Source organism: Humulus lupulus, chromosome 1 (genome assembly GCF_963169125.1).
Source record: "Humulus lupulus chromosome 1, drHumLupu1.1, whole genome shotgun sequence".
Classification (NCBI taxonomy): Eukaryota; Viridiplantae; Streptophyta; class Magnoliopsida; order Rosales; family Cannabaceae; genus Humulus; species Humulus lupulus.
The window spans coordinates 244,090,986-244,097,993 of record NC_084793.1 but is presented as its reverse complement, the minus strand read 5'-3'; the positions used below and the strand labels follow the sequence as shown (position 1 = coordinate 244,097,993).

The following is a 7,008-nucleotide window of genomic DNA, read 5'->3' as shown; positions in this document are numbered from 1 at the left end:
ACCAACTGTAGAGGCCAACAACTTTGAAATAAAGCCCGCTATTCTACAAATGGTGCAGTCTTCTGTGCAATTCAATGGGTTACCCTCTGAAGATCCTCACACCCATTTGTCCAATTTTCTGGAGTTATGTGGGACCTTCAGATATAATGGAGTGAGTGATGATGCAATCAAGCTCAGGCTTTTCCCATTTTCTCTAAGGGACAGAGCAAAAATTTGGCTGAACTCTCTGCAGCCAAACTCTATTGTCACCTAGCAAGATCTAGCTCAGAAATTTTTGTCCAAATTCTTCCCTCCGTCCAAAGCTGCTAAATTGAGGGGAGAGATAAATAACTTTTGCTAGAATGATGGAGAGTCATTATATGAGGCGTGGGAAAAGTTTAAGGAACTCCTGAGAAGATGTCCTCATCATGGCATTGAACAGTGGATGCTAGTACAGAACTTCTACAATGGTTTATGTCCGACAACCAGAACCATTATTGATACTGCAGCGGGTGGCACTTTTATGAGCAAGAGCGCAACTGGTGCTTATGAGCTGCTGGAGGACATGGCTACAAACAACCATCAGTGGTCTGAGGAAAGATCATCAGGAGTTAGAAAGGTAGCTGGGGTGCATGAGCTGGATGCAATCACTGCTTTAACAGCGCAAGTAGCCTCTTTGACCAAGCAGTTGCAACAGAGCAGTGTATCTGCTAATGCGGTTCAGATGGCAGTGAGGTGTGAAATGTGTGGTGGTGCTCATTCTATCGATCAGTGCCCTATCTGTATGAATAACACCCCAATGGATCATGCTCAAGTTCAAGCGGTGGGAAACTTTCAAAGGCCGCTCAATAATCCATTCTCCAACAATTACAATCCTGGGTGGCGAAATCATCCCAATTTTTCATGGAAGAATAATCAAGGCCAACAACCTCAGTTTCAGGGCCAATTTCAGAATAACATGCCTCACCCACCTATGAATCAAGCTTCATCATCACAACAGCTTAGGCCTCAACAATCAATGCCTCAACCTGAGAGGCCTAATGAACTGCAAGCTGCCTTGTTGACTCTTACTAATACTCAGACTCAATTTATGACTGAGACCAGATCCTCTATTCGAAACCTTGAGACACAGGTTGGGCAGTTGGCCAATATGCTCAATAACAGACCCCAGGGAAACTTGCCTAGTAACACTGAAGTCAACCCCAAGGAGCAAGTTCAGGCAATTACTCTGAGGAGTGGGAAGCAAACTGAGCATCCTAGACCTCCACAGGCAGTGGTTCAGAATAAAGAGATGGGTGAACAGTCTGGTTCAGAAAGGGTTACTGAAGACCATCAACAGTCAGAATAGAATCTGCCATTTGTTATTGAACAGCCAGTTAGAGTTCCATACCCTCAGAGGCTTAGAAAGACTACACTTGATAAACAGTTTTCTAAGTTTCTTGAGGTGTTTAAAAAGCTGCACATAAACATTCCTTTTACTGAGGCCTTGGAGCAGATGCCCAGTTATGTTAAGTTCATGAAGGAGATTTTGTCAAAGAAAAGGAGAATGGAGGACTATGAGACTGCAGCACTCACTGAAGAGTGCAGTGCAATTTTACAAAGGAAATTACCCCAAAAGCTGAGAGATCCGGGGAGTTTCACCATACCTTGCACCATTGGCAAGTTTGAATGCAAGCACGCCTTATGTGATCTGGGGGCAAGTATCAATCTGATGCCTTTATCTGTGTTTAAAAGACTTGGTTTGTGGGAGGCAAAACCAACAACTGTCACTTTACAGCTCGCAGACCGATCGTTAACACATCCACGAGGTATTATTGAGGATGTTCTTGTGAAGGTGGATAAGTTCATATTTCCAGCTGACTTTATTGTTCTAGACATGGAGGAGGACACAGATGTCCCAATTATTCTTGGTAGGCCATTTTTAGCCACAAGCCAAGCTCTTATTGATGTTCACAAAGGAGAGCTTAAGCTTAGAGTTCAAGGCGATGAGGTGGTCTTTAATGTCTTCAAGTCTATGAAGTATCCAGTGGCTAGTGATAGTTGCTTTTATGTGGATGTGATAGAAAAGGCAGTCTCCAAGAGAAGGATGAGCAGTGATGCCTTAGAGGCAGTATTATTGGGTGATGAGGGCGATGATGCTGAGATCAGAGAATGTGTAAACTGGATCAACTCTTTCTTACCATATTGGAAGAAGTTTCAAGAACTAGCAGATGCGACTGATAAACCGCTAACCTCCATTCAGCAGCCACCACCGTTGGAATTAAAGGTCCTCCCAGATCACTTGCAATATGCTTATTTGGGAGAGAATGAAACTTTACCGGTCATTGTGTCAGCTGACTTGTCAAAGATAGAATTGGAGAAACTGTTGAGGGTTTTAAGGGAGCATAAATTGGCCATTGGGTGGACCTTGGCAGATATTAGAGGAATAAGCCCAGCGACAGTGATGCATAAAATCTTATTGGAGGAGAATAGCAAGCCATCCATAGAGGCCCAGAGAAGACTCAATCCAGCCATGAAGGATGTAGTACTTGAGCAAATTCTTAAATGGTTGGATGTTGGGGTGATCTACCCAATTTATGATAGTGCATGGGTGAGCCCTATGCAAGTGGTGCCTAAAAAGGGTGGAATGACTGTAGTGAAAAATGAGAACAATGAACTCATTCCAACAAGGACTGTAACGGGGTGGCAGATTTGTATAGACTACCGCAAGCTTAATAAGGCCACAAGGAAGGATCATTTTCCTTTGCCTTTCCTTGATCAGATGCTTGACAGATTGGCAGGCCATAGCTACTACTGTTTCTTGGATGGGTATTCTGGGTATCATCAGATCGCTATTGCACCAGAGGATCAAGAGAAAACAACCTTCACATGTCCTTATGGCACATTTGCTTTCAGGAGAATGCCATTTGGACTATGCAATGCCCTTGCAACATTTCAACGGTGCATGATGGCCATATTTTCAGACATGGTAGACCGGTGTATTGAGATTTTCATGGATGATTTCTCTGTTTTTGGTTCATCATTCGACCTCTGTTTGGGTCACTTGGAGAACGTGCTGCGTCGTTGTGAGATGGCTAATCTGGTGTTGAATTGGGAGAAATGCCATTTTATGGTGAAAGAGGGGATAGTTCTTGGCCATAAAATTTCAAGTGAGGGAATTGAGGTAGATAGAGCAAAAATTTCTACCATTGAAAAGCTGCCTCCTCCTGTTTCAGTCAAAGGTTTTCGAAGTTTTCTTGGTCACGCTGGGTTCTATCGAAGATTCATAAAAGATTTTTCTAAGGTGTCCAAGCCTCTCTCAAATCTGCTTATGAACAGAGTTGTCTTTGATTTCAATGATGAATGTTTGAAGGCTTTTAATTTCTTGAAAGAAAAGCTTATTTCTGCTCCAATTGTGATAGCTCCGAATTGGGAATTGCCTTTTGAGTTGATGTGTGATGCCAGTGATTACACAGTGGGGGCAGTTTTGGGACAGCGGATTGACAAGGTATTTAGGTCTATTTACTATGCTAGTCGGACTCTAAATGATGCTCAGCTGAATTATGCCACTACAGAAAAAGAATTGCTAGCTATTGTGTTTGCTTGCGATAAATTCAGACCATATCTGATTGGTAACAAGGTGATTGTCTACACTGATCACTCTGCCATTAAATACTTGATGTCAAAGAAAGATGCCAAGCCCCGCCTGATTAGATGGATTCTGTTGCTTCAAGAATTTGACATGGAGATTCGTGACAAGAAGGGCAGCGAGAATGTGGTAGCTGATCATCTCTCTAGACTTGAGGTGGAGGAGACTGAAAATAAGAAAGCAGTGCAAATCAATGATCACTTTCCTGATGAGCAGTTGTTTGGGGTAAGTGAGACTTTTGCTATCCCTTGGTTCGCAGACATAGTGAACTTCTTGGTTGCAAAAATTGTGCCTCCTGAAATGTCAAAGCAGCAATTAAAGAAATTCTTTTCTGAGGTGAAACACTACTATTGGGAGGAACCTATTCTCTATAGGCACTGTGTTGATCAGATTATCAGAAGGTGTGTTCCTGAAGAAGAGATGCAGTCCATTCTTAATCACTGTCATACTCAACAATGCGGAGGGCATTTTGGAGCATCAAGAACAGTGGCTAAGGTATTACAAAGTGGTTTCTATTGGCCTTCATTATTCAAGGATGCCAATGTTTTTGTCAAGGCTTGTGATAGATGTCAGAGAACTGGCAATATCTCGAGGAGAAATGAAATGCCTCTACAAGGGATTCTTGAAGTGGAACTGTTTGATGTATGGGGCATCGATTTCATGGGACCTTTTCCACCATCTTACAACAATGAATACATTCTATTGGCAGTGGATTATGTATCCAAATGGGTGGAGGCTGCAGCAACTAGAGCCAATGACGGTAAAACTGTGCTTAATTTTCTGTAGAAACATATTTTTACTAGATTTGGCACTCCCCGAGCTCTGATTAGTGATGAAGGGAAACACTTTGTGAATAAGCAACTGGATGCATTGCTGGCTCGATATGGAGTTTATCACCGTAAAGCTTTGCCTTACCATCCTCAATCAAATGGGCAAGCTGAAGTTTTGAACAGAGAAATCAAGAGCATCCTGGAGAAGACCATTGACAGTTCGAGGAAGAATTGGTCGAAAAAGCTAGATGATGCAATTTGGGCATACAGAACTGCATTCAAAACACCAATAGGCATGTCTCCTTACAGGTTGGTGTTTGGTAAAGCGTGTCATCTGCCAGTTGAATTGGAGCACAGGGCATTCTGGGCTATGAAAAAGTTGAATTTTGATTGGAATGCCGCTAGTGAACGAAGGCTGTTGCAACTGAATGAACTTGACGAGTTCAGAAATGAGGCTTATGAGAATGCCAAGATTTATAAAGAAAGAACAAAGGCTTGGCATGACAAGAACTTAATCAAAAAGGAGTTCCAACCAGGGCAGCAGGTACTTCAGTTCAATTCAAGACTGCGACTGTTTCCTGGCAAATTGAAGTCAAGATGGTCAGGGCCATTCACTGTTGTTCACGTCTTTCCATATGGTTCTGTAGAAGTTCGGGGCAATTCAGGTGATTCCTTTAAAGTCAATGGGCAGAGATTGAAACCTTACTTGGGCGGTACTTTTGATCAAGCAAAGTCTGTCCTCCTTCTGAAGCCTCTTTGAAGAGGGATCCAGCGTCCGGCTAAATGACGTTAAAGACAGCGCTTTGAGGAGGCATTCTCAGTTGTAAATTTATTTTATTTTATTTTATTTGGTTTTGAACAATGTTGGGATTTAGTTTTTAGTAGTTTTTTTTATTTATTTTATTTTCATGTATTTTTGAACCGTGCAAATCGTGAAAAGAAAAAAAAAAGTAAAAAAAAAAAAAAATTGAAAATACAACAATGTGGTGATTTCAGGCGCCATAGCGCTACAGCGCTATACTTGCAGCGCTATGGCGCTCTTCTCAGAGAAGGACAGCACATTCGGGGGTCAACAAGCGCTACAGCGCTGTTAAACCAGCGCTATAGCGCTGGTTCTAGAGGCAAAATCCAAAATCGCGTATAAGCGCTACAGCGCTACTCATATAGCGCTTTAGCGCTCGGCCCAGTAAACCACTTAAAAAATCAGATAGGTGCGATTTTTTAACCTCATTTCTTCTTCTTTCTTTTTCTACATCCCTATTTTCTTATTCCTATCCTCTCCATAACCTCCATAGCCTTTCCATTGCAGCCTTTTTCCCAGAAATTTCCCCACACACCCTCCATCTTTCCTTCATTCTTCATCTTATTTCCTTCTTTCTTCTCTTCCATTCCAACCTATTTCAATTTTGCCCCAAATCTGTTTTGCAACCCTAGGAATTCATTGATCTAATTTCTTGCAAAAAGTGGAAATTCTGAAGGGGGTATTCACATTCAAGCGTAAGGGAATCGATTGCAAAGGTTTGGTAAGTGGTCTTCTTCCCTTTCCTCCCCCGATTTGTTTTGTTGTGATATTTGGGATTGGCTGGCCTTGATTGATTGAAGAGGGTGAATCCCTTCTGTGGCTTGGGTTTGGGGATTCTAGTTGATTTGCTTGAAAGGTTGAATATTGTTACTGTTTGTGAAGAGGAAAGGGTCTATTGATAGGGGAGGTGCTGTAAAAATTTTGTCTTATGGTTTGGTGATAATAGAGATAATGGCACCCAAGAGTAGAGCGGGTAGAAATAAGGACAAGGGAAAGGGGCAAGCATCTGCGTCTCAACCTAGGGAAGAAAGTTCTGAGCATGAGTATGATGAGACTCGATTTATCAATTTCCAGGCTCAGGAGCGGTATGAGAAATTTGTCAGGAAACCTTTGATCCCCGAGAGGGAAGTGGAATTTCAGTCTGAACCATTTGCTCATCCGATTTTTGAACGGGTTCGGGTGAATCTCATGAATAGGAAATGGGGCGATTTTGTAACTAGGCTGGCTCAGGCTAATGTGTCGTTGGTGTATGAGTTTTATGCCAACTTACGAGATAAACACAATGACACAGTCTTTGTTCGAGGGAAACGTGTGCCCTTCACTGCTGAAGCGATTAATAGAGTGTTCAAAGCCCCGCATATCAAACAGGAGGAGGAGGAATATGCCTAATTCTTGAGCGGATCTATAGATTTTGCGGCTGTGGCTGATAAACTGTGTTTTGAAGGCGCCCCTTGGAATTTATCTGGCAGCCTCCCTAAAAGTATAGCCTCATGCCAACTTAACATGGAGGCAAGATTTTGGGCGTTCTTTGTGTGTGCTCGATTCATGCCTGTTAGTCATGTATCTGATATGACTAAAGATTGAGCCTTATTGATATACGCATTGATGCAGGGGATGAGTGTTAATCCGGGTATTTGGATTAAGGCCAACATCAATTTCATTGAAAAAGGGCACACTACTGGAGGTTTAGCCCATGGATCAGTCATCACGATGTTGTGCTGTAAGGCTGGTGTCCCAGAGTTCGTTACTGATATCTATCATTCGCTGCAGCAATCATTATCCATTAATTTGATGAATGACTATCCTGCGCCTCCTTTATATGTGCCGCA

General features: G+C 42.4%; 1 non-coding gene across 1 annotated transcript; it reads right to left on the bottom strand.

Annotated features, from left to right (window-relative positions):
• Positions 1 to 307: 307 nt before the first annotated feature.
• LOC133813717 (small nucleolar RNA R71) lies at positions 308 to 414 on the bottom strand. Its single transcript, XR_009884720.1, has one exon. It is a non-coding gene; the product is annotated as a small nucleolar RNA R71 (small nucleolar RNA).
• Positions 415 to 7,008: the final 6,594 nt, after the last annotated feature.